Source organism: Aquarana catesbeiana, linkage group LG01, assembly GCF_042186555.1.
Source record: "Aquarana catesbeiana isolate 2022-GZ linkage group LG01, ASM4218655v1, whole genome shotgun sequence".
Lineage (NCBI taxonomy): Eukaryota > Metazoa > Chordata > Amphibia > Anura > Ranidae > Aquarana > Aquarana catesbeiana.
The window spans coordinates 285636567-285652399 of NC_133324.1; positions in this window are offsets into that span (position 1 = coordinate 285636567).

The window sequence follows — 15833 nt, forward strand, 5'->3', positions numbered from 1 at the left end:
CTCAGATTCCAACAAAGGACTCCATTCCCGATGACCTGCAAATTTTAGCAACTCCAACAGTTGTACTTGGAATACTGACCATACAGAAGCAAAATTAAGTAGACCACATGGTGTTTATATACAGAGCTCTTTCATTACGCATAATACAATATACCACTTGCCGCCCGCCCAAAGGCAGCACAGCGACATACCCATATGTTGCAGTGCACTACCTGGTTTTCAGGCATGCATGGGCTCGCCCCCTGCTGACCTGTGCTGTGATTGGACAAAGCACAAGTTTGTCAGCAGAATACAGCCAATGATTAAAGCGGAGTTCCAACCACATATATGGATTTTTAAAAATCTCTTACTATAATATAATGTATATTTCGCAATGAATAGTCTTGTAAATAGCGCCGCTTTTATTAATATTTTATTAAAAAAGTTACCTTATATTATTGCTGCTAGGGCATTCCCATCTTACTTGTTAGCAGGCGAAGCCCACAAGCATAAACTTGTGGGATACGGTGCTGCTGTATTACCAGCATGCACTGCCCGTTCTCGCGCATGCACAGTAAGCGGCGCAGTAAACTTCTCATGTTGCCATCACAACGGGCGTCGGAAGTGCCCGCCCCGTTGTGATGGCAACCAAGATAAGCCTAATATATATACAGGAACTGCATCAGGAACAGGACAGGAATCAGCACATTGCAGGGAGAGAGCAGTGCAAGTGAGATTGTAGCGCTGTAGCCGATCAACACACGTCCTTCTCCTCAGCTGGCTGCTCTGTATATAAAGTATATTAGAATGGCAACAAAGGGCTTTGTTCCCTTTTTAAAAATGGTGCTTAAATCCATCTTTGCCCGCATCACTTCTGTTTTTCAAATACTGCGATTCTAGCCCTCGATGCTGCCCAGTGACTCCTGGGAAATAATGACACACATCTCTGAGGAGCACTAGCGAGTACAGGCGCTGAGGGAAATTACATCAGGCACCGCAGAGAGGAAGGGGAAGATTACAAGGGACCCCATTAGCAATAGCCCTGAATAAGTAAGTAAAAAAATGTTTGTTTTTTTTCTAAATGTTATTGCTGATGTTTATTGCTGATGAATACTGTAAAGTTCATTTTATGGGTGGAACTGCGCTTTAAGGATGTATACCTGGTCAATCACAGCACAGATCCTGTGTGTTTGTAAACACAGGCTCTGGCTAGATTGCTCCCTACTGTTCAGAAAAGAAAGCAAGGAGAGAAACCCAGTCAGATCAGCAAGTACAAGCAGCACACATACACTTTTATACACTTGTAAGGCACAAAGTTAACCCCTTGATTGCCCTCCTGATCACCCCTGTTACCCAGCCAGTGCCATTAGTACAGTGTCAATCAGGGACGTGCAGTCAGGGGAGGCAGGTGACGCTGAGCCTCACCTGCCATTAGCATAAAAAAAAAAAAAGAAAAAAAAAAAAGATCGACTTCAAGGGTAGTAGCCCGGCGACCAGGGGTCACAGAGACCCCAAATAGCTGAAGTCCTACCCCATCACTATTTAAAATTTGGGGCTCCTATAATCTATGTTAGAAGCTAAATACAGAGCAGCCAGTTTAAATGCAAGGTGGCACACTCTGTTTGCAGCAGACCTCTTAACTACAAGGAAAAAACATGGGTTTATGTGTATAAGATTTACCCACAATCCCATGTTTTTCTCAGACAGTTAAGAGGGAGAATAAGAATCTGCTGCTGCTGAAAAAGGTACAAGCTAAATCATATATTATTATGCTATATATATATATATATATATATATATATATATATATATATATATATATATATACAGTGGGGACGGAAAGTATTCAGACCCCCTTAAATATTTCACTCTTTGTTATATTGCAGCCATTTGCTAAAATCATTTAAGTTCATTTTTTTCCTCATTAATGTACATACAGCACCCCATATTGACAGAAAAACACAGAATTGTTGACATTTTTGCAGATTTATTAAAAAAGAAAAACTGAAATATCACATGGTCCTAAGTATTCAGAACCTTTGCTGTGACACTCATATATTTAACTCAGGTGCTGTCCATTTCTTCTGATCATCCTTGAGATGGTTCTACACCTTCATTTGAGTCCAGCTGTGTTTGATTATACTGATTGGACTTGTTTAGGAAAGCCACACACCTGTCTATATAAGACCTTACAGCTCACAGTGCATGTTAAAGCAAATGAGAATCATGAGGTCACAGGAACTGCCTGAAGAGCTCAGAGACAGAATTGTGGCAAGGCACAGATCTGGCCAAGGTTACAAAAAAATTTCTGCTGCACTTAAGGTTCCTAAGAGCACAGTGGCCTCCATACTCCTTAAATGGAAGACGTTTGGGACAACTAGAACCCTTCCTAGAGCTGGCCGTCCGGCCAAACTGAGCTATCGGGGGAGAAGAGCCTTGGTGAGAGAGGTAAAGAAGAACCCAAAGATCACTGTGGCTGAGCTCCAGAGATGCAGTCGGGAGATGGGAGAAAGTTGTAGAAAGTCAACCATCACTGCAGCCCTCCACCAGTCGGGGCTTTATGACAGAGTGGCCCGACAGAAGCCTCTCCTCAGTGCAAGGCACATGAAAGCCCACATGGAGTTTGCTAAAAAACAGGACTCCAAGATGGTGAGAAATAAGATTCTTTGGTCTGATTAGACCAAGATAGAACTTTTTGGCCTTAATTCTAAGCGGTATGTGTGGAGAAAACCAGGCACTGCTCATCACCTGTCCAATACAGTCTCAACAGTGAAGCATGGTGGTGGCAGCATCATGCTGTGGGGGTGTTTTTCAGCTGCAGGGACAGGACGACTAGTTGCAATCAAGGGAAAGATGAATGCGGCCAAGTACAGGGATATCCTGGATGAAAACCTTCTCCAGAGTGCTCAGGACCTCAGACTGGGCCGAAGGTTTACCTTCCAACAAGACAATGACCCTAAGCACACAGCTAAAATAGCGAAGGAGTAGCTTCACAACAACTCCGTGACTGTTCTTGAATGGCCCAGCCAGAGCCCTGACTTAAACCCAATTGAGCATCTCTGGAGAGACCTAAAAATGGCTGTCCACCAACGTTTACCATCCAACCTGACAGAACTGGAGAGGATCTGCAAGGAGGAATGGCAGAGGATCCCCAAATCCAGGTGTGAAAAACTTGTTGCATCTTTACCAAAAAGACTCATGGCTGTATTAGATCAAAAGGGTGCTTCTACTAAATACTGAGCAAAGGGTCTGAATACTTAGGACCATGTGATATTTCAGTTTTTCTTTTTTAATAAATCTGCAAAAATGTCAAAAATTTTCTGTCAATATGGGGTGCTGTGTGTACATTAATGAGGAAAAAATGAACTTAAATGATTTTAGCAAATGGCTGCAATATAACAAAGAATTAAAAATTTAAGGGGGTCTGAATACTTTCCGTCCCCACTGTATATGGTATAAGATAATCATTTATTATTTATTTACTGTGAAATTACTAGTTTGAACTTATAACTTCAAACTTCAGTAATTTGTCCGTTAAGCCGCCTACTTGAATACAGATTTTGAAAATATAGTAAATTACCTTTAAAATAATATATAATAGTTATAGTTTGTATATTACTTACTTATGGTAATTAACCTCTTGCCACCCAGACCAGTTCTGACACTTCTCTCCTACTTGTAAAAATCATAATTTTTTGGCTGGAAAATTAATTACTCAGAACCCCCAAACATTATATATTTTGTTTTAGCAGACACCCTAGGGAATAAAATGGTGGTCATTGCAACTTTTTATGTTGCGTAGTATTTGCAATTTTTCAAATGCAATTTTTTTGGGAAAGAAACTGTTTCATTAATAAAAAAAAAAAAACAAAAAAAAAAAACAATAAAGTTAGCCTGATTGTTTTGTATACTACGAAAGATGATGTTACGCCGAGTAAATAGATACCTAACATGTCATGCTTTAAAATTGCGCACACTTGTGGAATGGTGCCAAACTTCAGTACTTAAAAATCTCCATACGACGCTTACATTTTTTTTACAGGTTACATGTTTAGAGTTACAGAGTTCTAGTGCTAGAATTATTGCTCTCGCTCTAACGTTTGCGTCATATGTAACCTGTGTGTATCTGGCTCCGATACTAGCCAGTACCTCACCAGCCACTGACTTCACTGCACGTTCCTGGTGTCAATGTACAGTATTATCACTATTCTGTATTAGTGTCACTAGCAATGTCATTTTCAGTCTTTTAGTTTATAGTAATAAAAACCCAGTGGTGATTAAATACCACCAAAAGAAAGCTAAATTTATGTGACAAAATTATTTAAATTTCAGTTGCGTACAGTGCTGCATGACTGAGCAATTGCCAGTTAAAGTAATAGAGTGCAGAATAGCAAAAAAGTGGTCTGATCATGAAGGGGGTAAAACCTTTATAAAAATGATTTTCGTAGCTTCTTCTGGGTCGCACTCTTTCCATTCATGGCCATCTTTCACATTTTCTTTTTCCTGTATGAATACTGTACACATTGTACTAAAACTGTTAGTTCTGTTGACGAAGGAGAAAATGTTTCTAGCTCATCCCTTCAGAAATGTTCGTCTCAACAGTCAGAATTGGCTGTCGAAAGTACTGTATACACTATAAGAAAATCAAACAATTGTTTAGAATAATGGATTTCTTTTGTTTGATTTTCTCATAGTGTGTACCCAGCTGAAAGAGGATCTTCAGTCATTTCCTTAAAAATTAAAAGTTAACAGCTAAAAAAACAACTGTAGCTGCTGAGTTTTAATAAACAGTCATCTCTCCAAGGATCCAGCCCGGTCCTTACCCAATGAATACAGTGTGTTCTATGATTGGACAACATTGTCCATCCCTCCTCTCCACCTCATCCAATCAGAAAATGCCTTGTATTTGTTGAAAAAAAATGCTGAATGGTGGCAGTGCAGAGCAAATGGCCCTCTAAATACCAGATATGGATGCTTACATCAAGCCAAACTAATGAAGGTATTAAGGATGCACTGATATATCGGCTGCCGAAAACAGAGTTATCAGCGTTTTGCCGTTAGAAAAAAAAGGCTATAGTGGCCACCGAAGAACGCACACGATTTTGCAGCGATTACAGTGCATTTTTCATAGGTCATGTGACTCTAAAACGCAACACAGGTGCACTTTTGATGCGTTTTTGATGCATTTTCAATGCATTTAAATGAGGATCTGCGTTTTTGGTGCGTTTTAAAAAAAAAAAAAACTGACCAAATATGCACCAAAAATGCGGCAATCAGGATTTTAAACACCGCAACAGAATCGCAACGGACCAGTGTGAGGACATACATAGAATTTAAAGAGATGCCTTTTTCTTGCTCTTTTTTTAATGCAAAAGCGCTTCAAAAACTGCTCAGTGTAAAAGCAGCCTATCGGCTAAAAAGGTGCCGATAATGGCTGAAAATAAATTCATTTAAATTAATGATATTAATCAAAAAGACAAATTACATATATAAAATATATATATTTTTAAAGTGTAAATCCACTTTTGTTGAGAAAAAAAACAAAAACATTCCCCTCTGGGTGATCTATGTACATTACAAGGATTTTAACAAACTTTTTTTCAGAAGAAATCTCTGTGTATTTGTCTGTATCCATGTGGGAAAGTGATTCTAAAGGGAGGGGTTAATTACATTTTTGTTGCAGGGGATCTTATCTTAGTCCAGATTTCTGGGAAAATTAATGAGCCAATCACACAAGCAGGAGTTAATGTTTCTGGGGAGCGTTCTGTACCCATTCTTTGTACAGAACACCTCCAGGTAGCTTCATTGCGTTGTATTTTCAGAAAATGACAGCGCTGCAGCTTGAAAAGGAAAGGTAATTTTGTAATAACATTCAACTAAAATATGACTTGTGTCGCAATTGTACACGCTATATTATTTTTTCTTTATTTGATATTTTTTTCCCCACGAAAGTGGAGTTACCCTTTAAAAACTGTCCTTTTCGGTTTTCGGCCAAGTGCATCCTGAATTTTCGGTTTCGGTCCAGAATTTTTATTTTGGTGCACCATTAGTAGGTATCCAACGAAAAAAATTCCTGGAAGTAGGTTTTGAACATTCCCCAAGCATGTTATTTAAATAAGTACAGCCAAAGGTCGTTTGGCTCTACTTCTCCTATGGATCACAGGAGTGCAGTTCTTTTTGCACTCCTGTGACCTGTTTTCAGCAGAGAGCCGGCTGTAGTCCGCTCTCTGCTGACGTCACAGAAGTCGGTCCAGGCACTGCGTCATCACGACAATGGAGTCTGGATCCGCCAGGTGCCTGCACCGACACCCAGCTCAGGCTCTCAGCAGGCCGCTGGGAGCCTGAGCTGGCCACCCCCTCCACAGCTCAGCGCTCCAGTGAGTGAGCAGGGGGCAGAGCAGAGAGCTGTGACTGACAGTCTGCAGCTCTCTGCTCGGGTAATGGTCAGAACCGAGCGATTGGCGGTGTTCAATCACTCAGTTCTCAGTGTAAAGGTGCCGGGGGGGGACAGATGCACCTAGGTAAGTATGATTCAGGAAAAAAAACCTTTACTTGTCTTTTAAAGGAATTTAAAGAATTTTATCCTGTATTAAAAAACCCATTCCTTTTAACTGGTATGTTTTTTTTTGCATTGGAACATGTCCCTAGTGTCAGTTCCCAGCTACCCCAAGCCCTCTTTAAACAATTTAATGCAAATTGGGATTCAAAAAAGTGCAAAACAAGACATTAACAAGCGCTGACACCCAGACTTCAATGGGGTCTGGGTGCTATGTTCAGGGTTTGCGGAATTGGTACTGGGATATGCTTATCCCTGTTTGACAGCAGAGTCAAGTGTCCCAGTTGGAAGATGTCCCCTCTATTCTGGTGACAAATCAAAAATTGGGATTTTAGATATCTACAGTGTGTTAGATTATTATTATTATTATTCAGGATTTATATAGCGGCAACAGTTTACGCAGCGCTTTACAATATAAAAGGGAGACAATACAGTTATAATATAATAAAATACACTCCAAAGACATGCTGGTAGGTTAATTGGATCCTGTCTAAATTGTCCCTAGTATGTATGAATGTGAGTTAGGGACCTTAGATTGTAAGCTCCTTGAGGGTAGGGACTGTTGTGAATGTACAATGTATATGTAAAGTGCTGCGTAAATTGACGGCGCTATATAAGTACCTGAAATAAATAAATAAAATAAATAAATAAGAGGATTAAGAGGGCCCTGCTCAGAAGAGCTTACAATCTAATAGGGTGGGGCAGGTGGTACAAAAGGTTGTAACTGTGGGGAATGAGCTGGTGGAAGTGGTAGGAGATTAGTTGGAGACGTGATAGGCTTTCCTGAAGAGATGAGTTTTCAGGGATCGCCTGAAGGTAGCAAGAGTAGGGGATAGCCGGGTAGATGGAGGTAGCGAGTTCCAGAGGATGGGAGAGGCCCTGGAGAAATCCTGGAGACGAGCATGGGAGGAGGAGATGAGAGAGCTTGAAAGCAGGAGGTCTTGAGAGGAGCGTAGAGGTCGATTTGGAAGATATTTGGAGACAAGATTAGTGATGTAGCTCGGGGCAGAGTTGTGAATGGCTTTGTACGTTGTGGTTAGTATTTTGAATTTAATTTGCTGGGTGATTGGGAGCCAGTGTAGGGATTGGAGTAGAGGTGTGGCAGACACTGAGCGCTTGGTAAGGTGGATAAGTCTGGCAGCAGCATTCATGATAGACTGAAAAGGGGATAGTCTATGGAGAGGCAGGCCAATGAGAAGGGAGTTGCAATAGTCAAGGCGAGAGATAACAAGGGAGTGAATGAGGAGCTTGGTGGTTTCATTTGTTAAAAAGGGGCGAATTTTAGAGATGTTACGGAGGTGAATTCTACAAACTTTTGACAACGATTGGATTTGAGGCTGAAATGACAAGTCAGAGTCTAGGATTACACCTAGTACCCTGGCGTGAGGGGAGGGACTGATAGTTGCATTGTTGATTTTGATGGACAAGTCATGGAGGGGTGCACGGGCGGGGGGGAATATTAATAGCTCAGTTTTAGAGAGATTTAGTTTAAGGAAGTGGTGCGACATCCATGCTGATATGTCAGTTAGTAATGCGAGAGGAGACTGAAGGAGTGAGGTGGGGAGTAGACAGATAGATTGTCATCAGCGTATAAGTGGTATTGGAAGCCGTGGACAGTTATTAAGTGACCGAGGGAGGAGGTGTAGATAGAGAAGAGAAGGGGTCCAAGAACCGAGCCTTGGGGGCCCCCCAACAGAAAGGGGCAATGGAGAGGAGGAGACAGAGTTGTAGGTGACACTGAAGGAGTGCTGTGATAAGTAGGCAGAGAACCAGGATAGAGCAGAATCTCGGAGCCCAAGGGAATGTAGCTTATTGAGAAGGAGCGGGTGGTCAACAGTTTCAAAGGCCGCAGAGAGGTCAAGTAGTAGGAGTATGGAGTACTGGCTGTTGGTTTTAGCAGTTAGTAAATCGTTAGTGAGTTTTAGTAAGGCAGTTTCCGTGGAGTGCTGCGAGCGAAAGCCAGACTGTAAGGGGTCAAGAAGGTTATTTTCATTGAGGTAGGAGCTAAGACGGTTGTAGACCAAGCGCTCTAGAAGTTTAGAGGTGAATGGGGGCAATGAAATGGGTCTTAAGTTGTTCAGGTCGGTAGGGTCCAGTGAGGGCTTTTTAAGAATGGGAGTGATCTGCGCATGTTTTAGAGGGGAGGGGAAGATGTCACTAGAGAGGGAGAGATTGAAGATGTGGGTGAGGGAGCATAGGATAGAAGAAGAGGGTGACCGTGGTAGTTGTGAGGGAACAGGATCCAAAGGACAATTGGTTAGGTGGGCATCCGAGAAAATGTTTGTAACCTCTTCAGTAGTAGCCAATTCAAAAGAGGAGAGTGTTGAATGTGCTGCTAGGCAAGGTATGTTGGGTGGGGAAGACGTACGCACAGTGGAGATGTCTTCACGAATTGCATCGATCTTGTCTTTGAAGTGATTGGCAATCTCTTGGGCAGTGAGTGAGTTAGTGGGTAGAGGGGGTGGTGGACGAAGCAGAGAGTTAAAGGTTGAGAAGAGCCGACGGGGACTGGATGACAAGGAATTAATAAGAGAGACAAAGTAGGCTTGTTTGGCAGCATGGAGGCATGAATTGTATTTTAGAAGGGCAGATTTATATAGGGTGAAGTCTTGCAGGCATTTGGTTTTACGCCACAGTCGTTCAAGAGCACGGCAATGTCTCTTGAGATTTTTAGTGTTGTCAGTTTGCCAGGGTTGTAACGGTCGGGGCCTGATTCTGCGTGTGGTTAGAGGAGCAAGTGCATCTAGTGATGATGAGAGTGAACTGTTGTAGACAGAGGTGGCCAGGTCAGGACAGGACAGGGGAGAGATTATGTCATATAGGTGGTCAGTAGCAGAATAGAGAAGAGAAGGGTTAAAGTGCCGAAGGTTTCTACAAGTAATTGTTTGCTGCTTGGAGGGATGGGTGGTTGGAGGCAAGGATACAGTGAAAGTAATGAGGTTGTGATCAGATAGAGGAAAGGGGGTGTTGGTGAGGTTGCCAGGGTTGCAGAGATGGGAGAATACAAGGTCAAGGGTATTACCATTGGAGTGAGTGGAAGTATGTGTCCATTGGATTAGATCAAAAGATGAGGTTAAATCGAGAAGTTTAGCTGTAGTTGGGCTGTTAACATTGACAGGAATGTTAAAGTCACCAAGAATAATGGTGGGTATTTCAGAGGAGAGAAAGTAGGGTACCCAGGCAGCAAAGTCATCAAGAAAGCGCGATACCGGTCCTGGAGGCCTATAAATTGCTGCAATCCTCAGCGAAATGGGAGAAAACAGACGAATACAGTGCATCTCGAAAGAAGGGAGGGATAGAGAGGGAGGGACAGGAAGGACTTGGAAGGTGCTTTGTGGGGATAGAAGGAAGCCAACTCCACCCCCTTTCTGTCTGTTGGGTCTGGGGGAGTGAGTCCAATGGAGACCACCATGGGAGAGGGCAGCAGGAAAAGCTGAGTCAAAATTTTGAAGCCAGGTTTCTGTTATGGCGAGTATGTTCAAGCCATGAGAGATGAAGAGGTCATGTACAGATGTTAGCTTGTTACAGATGGAGCGGGCGTTCCAAAGGGCGCATGAGATTGGTGGGGTGCTTTGAGGAAGCAGGGGGATAGAAATTAAACTGAGTGGATTGCGGTGGTTGCCAGAGGGGGAGGGGTATTGGATATGTGGCTTGCATTTGGAAAATGGCGGACCAGGATTAGGAGAAATGTCACCTGAGACTAGGAGAAGGAGGAGGGCGAGGAAGGCAAGGTGATAGTGGGATGTGCATGAGCGCACGTGTCTAATGGCCCTGGTGTTTATGTCAGCATGTGGGTGCAGCAAATGCAGGAGATGATGGGTGCCATAGTAGGGAGAGGGTAGGAGTGAGGGTGATATGTGCATGCTGCAGGGAAGAGAGGAGGGGTAGAGTAAAGATAATTTGAGGATAGAAGACACCAATGTGAGAAGGAAGAGAATAAGGAGCATGTTAGTGGATAGAGAGTGGGAAACAAACCTAATATAAAATAAACGTCAAAGCTGGTTTGCTTGTTGTTTTGCAGAGTGGAGCAGAGTTCTTGTTGTTCATGCAGCTTTAGTTATCCTGCTTTCGTTAAACTGCGTCGGTGAAACTGCACATCACTCGTGACAGAGCCACTCAGGACAGAGCCATGATGTCTGCGCCTTGCCCCTGTCTGCGCCACCCCATAAGCTGCCATAAATTTATAGGGAGACTAAGCTGGGATGCATTTCTCAGTTGGTTAGTAGATTGTTAACTGATGCTTATGTATACTTTAGTAGAGTTCCTCTTGTAAAGTTAGCAATAGCTGGACAAAGCTATCTACCAGATCGGGCTGTTAGCATCCCTTAGAGATAAAATAGGGCTATTTGGTGATTTAAACTGCCGACATCTGAAAACTGAAATATTTTTGGGAGTAATGTGTTTCATCTGAGCCAGAATGATAAAATATATCTTTGGGCACCATTTAAATGTGCATGTTCCAGGGAAGGAGCAGACAGTCACTTAATGAAAACATTACGTGATTCTAAAGCTTTAAAGTGGTTGTAAATCCTTACAAAAAGTATCTTACAAAAGTGAGTACACCCCTCACATTTTTGTAAATATTTTATTTTTTTTTTTCATGTGACAACACTGAAGAAATTACACTTTGCTACAATGTAAAGTAGTGAGTGTACAGCTTGTATAAAGGTGTAAATTTGCTGTCCCCTCAAAATAACTAAACACACAGCCATTAATGTCTAAACCGCTGACAACAAAAGTGAGTACACCCCTAAGTGAAAATGTCCACATTGGGCTCAAAGTGTCAATATTTCGTGTGGCCACCATTATTTTCCAGCGCTGCCTTAACCCTCTTGGGCATAGAGCTTCATACGTTGCCACTGGAGTCCTCTTCCACTCCTTCATAACGACATCACAGAGCTGGTGGATTTTCGAGACCTTGCACTCCTCCACCTTCCGTTTGAGGATGCCCCACAGATGCTCAATAGTGTTTAGGTCTGGAGACATGCTTGGCCAGTACATCACCTTTACCCTCAGCTTCTTTAGCAAGGCAGCGGTCGTTTTGGAGGTGTGTTTGGGGTCGTTATGTTGGAATACTGCCCTGTGGCCCAGTCTCCAAAGGGATGGGATCATGCTCTGCTTCAGTATGTCACAGTACATGTTGCCATTCATGGTTCCCTCAATGAATTGTAGCTCCCCAGTTCCGGCAGCACTCATGCAGCCCCAGACCATGACACTCCCACCATCATGCTTGACTGTAGGCAAGACACACTTGTCTTTGTACTCCTCACCTGGTTGCCACCACAGACGCTTGACACCATCTGAACCAACTAAGTTTATCTTGGTCTCATAAGACCACAGGACATGGTTCCAGTAATCCATGTCCTTAGTCTGTCTTCAGCAAACTGTTTGTGGGATTTCTTGTGCATTATCTTTAGAAGAGGCTTCCTTCTGGGTTGACAGCCATGCAGACAATTTGATGCAGTGTGCGGCGTATGGTCTGAGCACTGACAGGCTGACCCCCCCACCTCTTCAACCTCTGCAGCAATGCTGGCACTACTCATACGTCTATTTCCCAAAGACAATATCTGGATATGGCGCTGAGCACATGCATTCAACTTCTTTGGTCGACCATGGCAAGGCCTGTTCTGAGTGGAACCGGTCCAGTTAAACCACTGTAAAGTCTTGGCTACCATGCTGCAGCTCAGTTTCAGGGTTTTGGCAATCTTCTTATAGCCTAGGCCAGGGATATGCAATTAGCAGACCTCCAGCTGTTGCAAAACTACAAGTCCCATCATGCTTCTGCCTTGGGGTGTCATGCTTGTGGCTGTTAGAGTCTTGCTATTCCTCATGGGGCTTGTAGATCTGCAACAGCTGGAGGTCCGCTTATTGCATATCCCCGGCCTAGGCCATCTTTATGTATAGCAACAATTCTTTGCCATAAGGTGCCATGTTGAACTTCCAGTGACCAGTATGAGAGAGTGAAAGTGATAACACCAAATCTAACACACCTGCGCCCCATTCGCACCTGAGACCTTGTAACACTAATGAGTCACATGACATCGGGGAGGGAAAATGGCTAATTGGGCCCAATTTGGACATTTTCACTTAAGGGTGTACTCAATTTTGTTGCCAGAGGTTTAGATATTAATGGCTGTGTGTGGAGTTATTTTGAGGGAACAGCAAATTTATACTGTTATACAAGCTGTACACTCACTACTTTACATTGTAGCAAAGTGTCATTTCTTCAGTGCTGTCACATTAAAAGATATAATAAAATATTTACAAAAAATGTGAGGGGTGTACTCACTTTTGTGAGATACTGTATACCCAGTGAAGTGACTGGCCTCAGGTGATACACAGATTAAACCAACCCTCCTACATAAGTTGTACTTGTTTATCCGCAATCCCCCCCCCCCACCCCCAATACTTACCTGAGCCCATTCTCGATCCAGTGCTGTGCACGAGAGCAGTGGTTCTCCTCACTCTCTCCCTCCTCACTAGGCAGATTGATCCTGTTGCTGTCGATCAAATTCTGTGATGAGGGAGGCAGGGGGTGGGCTGAGCCACACTGTCTGTATGCATAAATGCAGAGAGGGCGGAATGGGGATTGAGCCCGTCCAAGTTCCCCTCATAGAAAATGGCTTTCTATTGTGGGCATTCACTGAAGCAGAGGAGCCAGGAGCGCCAGTGGGGACCCCAGAAGAAGAGGATCAGGGCTGCTCTGTGCAAAACCAGAGCAGGCAAGTATGATATGTTTATTATTTTAATTTTAAAAAATTTAAGCTTTACAAATCACTTTTAGCTATGCAGTCTGCCCATTAGTTGCTTGAAAACATTCTATCAGCTCTGCTTCCGGAACAGTAAGTATCGGATCAGAACAGCACAGCCAAAGTCTGTACCACCGAGTAGCAAGCAGGGAGGAACAGGCTGATCTAAAGTTATTTCAGGAATGTGTTCTTTTACATTTGTCATCACTTGTAGTACATATGAGTGGTGGGCTACAATAGGAAGAAGTATATTGCTCACCCATGAATATATTTTTTAACTCAGTGCTTAAAAGAAAACTTAAATATACAGTATAGGCTGCCACCGCTGACCTCTCATAAAAAATGCTTGTCACCTGTCTGTCATGCTAATGCTTTGCTGCTGATTTTGTCACTTCCAGCCACACGAAAACCTCATCAGCACCATCTGCTTGAATTTGTCAGTAGGCAAAGCTTTGCCTCACTGTGGGCCCAGTTGTTTTCTACTACATGGTGCAACATATCTTTTCAAACACAAAAGAGGACAGTCTCGATGTAATGAGGCAGAGGAGCCCCAAACTTCTACTACTACAGTAGGAACTTGTAGGTGATTAGGGTCTACATTTCACTCAAGGCACAGATCCCAAAGCCCTCTGTCCCATCTGCTCAAGCTTCTGCATTGAAGGTACTTGCTTGGAGGCTTACTTAAATCCCTTGGCAATTTACCTCCCTGCGGTGCCCAGGTATTTCCTTGTAGCTTACACTATAGACCTGTTAATCAGGTACCCTCCTGGTAATACTGCACCCAACTGTGCCTATTCCCAGGTGTATCTGAGTTCAACACTCTGGGGTTTCTGACTCCTACTCAGGTAGGAGCCTGTCCTCCAGAATGGTATCCCACTTGATCTAATACTCCTTACTGAAGAGGAGTCCCTTTCCATCATTGATGGCTGTATGCGATACTTGCTCTTTCTCAGTCCTTTTCCTAGGGACCCAACTCTTCAGTGTTCACCAGCAGTTCTGGACCCTGTTCACAGTACTGACTCTTATGTTCACCCAAGTGTGCTTTCCTGGCACCTCCATTGTGGAACACTTAGGAGATCTTCCCTGAAGTGAGTTAAGCTGGCTGTACATGGATCAAATTTGGTCAGTTCAGCAGTGAGGCCACCGTGTGAGGCCACCGTGTGAGGCCACCGTGGTTGAACAGAAGTCAATCTACTGATCAACTTCTATTCAACCGCCCTGTCGGTATTTTCTTGCTCAATCAGCGCTGGGGGTCTCCCCACTGTCGACACAATGACACAGTGGGGGGGCCGATTCCCAGTATCCACATCGAGTGTGTGGATGGGAGAATGGGGTCAGTTTTTTTTTGTTCAACCCGCTGGTTGAACAAAAAAAAAAAACGACCCGTGCATGGCCAATTTTAGTCTTCTAGTAGTTCCTGCAAAACTAAGGGTCCGGTTTTCTGCTTTCATATATTTAAATTAACATCTATCTAGTACAAGTAGTCTTAGATCATCTTCGAGTGGAACTGCTTGACTCAATCTTCACTAATAAGTCCACTCCTGGTATACTTTTGATCAAATCTTCCCTGGCATATAGCAGTTTTTTCTATACACTCCTTCAGGAATGTGGGCATGTTTGGGGAATTCCTATTTAGCATGGTCCCACCCTTCTCATGCAGTCTCTCAGTCCTTTTTAGTTTCTCCATCTAAATTAGGGCGGTGGAATTTGATATAGGCGGTAATTTCAGACCTTATGTTCTTGTACATCTGCTTGCATTACAATATTTTCTAGTTTCTACTTACCCTCTTTTTAAGGTGTTGTTTATCACCCCACCCTTTAAGATTGATTCAAGGAAAGTTCCCTTAAGTTTTTGTCAGTTTTCTACATTCACAGCTCATGCCGTGAGGGCTTCCATGTCGTTGGATAACTTCTTAAGTTGTCTATCAGGTATCATCTTGTCTTTTTTTGGACTTCCCACTTTCTGAAGACAAGGATCAGAAATGGTCAACTTAACCTATGGATGTTGATCAGTTGGTCTTTTCCCTGGACATGTTATATCTGTCCAAGCTTCGTTTTTGTGAGATGAGGAGTTAGGTATGTTAATCTTCAAAGTGTTTATTAATTTTTGAACATGTTTTCACTCTGGGGTTTAGCCTAGTAACATGTTTTGTTGGTCTAATTTTTTTTCCTGTTTAGCTAGTGCACTATTCCACCTGTTTGTTGGTGGATGGTGGATCCTCCATTCACAGATTCAGACCCATGGCTCCCTCTGGTAGCACTTTCTCCACTTAATGGTGTTATTGTTCCCAGTCTGGAACACCATGTTGATCCAAGGTGTCCTCTCTTTGGTCGTGACAACTGCAAATTGGTTGGCATTTTTATCTAGGTTTCCTTTAGGTGTCGATTCCTTAAAGTGGTTGTAAACCCTCACATATACCGAGTGAAGTGAATAGCCTCAGATGATACACAAAGATTAAACAAACTTTCCTACATAATTTTACTTGTATATCTGCTGTCTTCAGCTTTCTACACTTTTTGGAAAGTGCAGATTGTGTTAAAAATCTTTC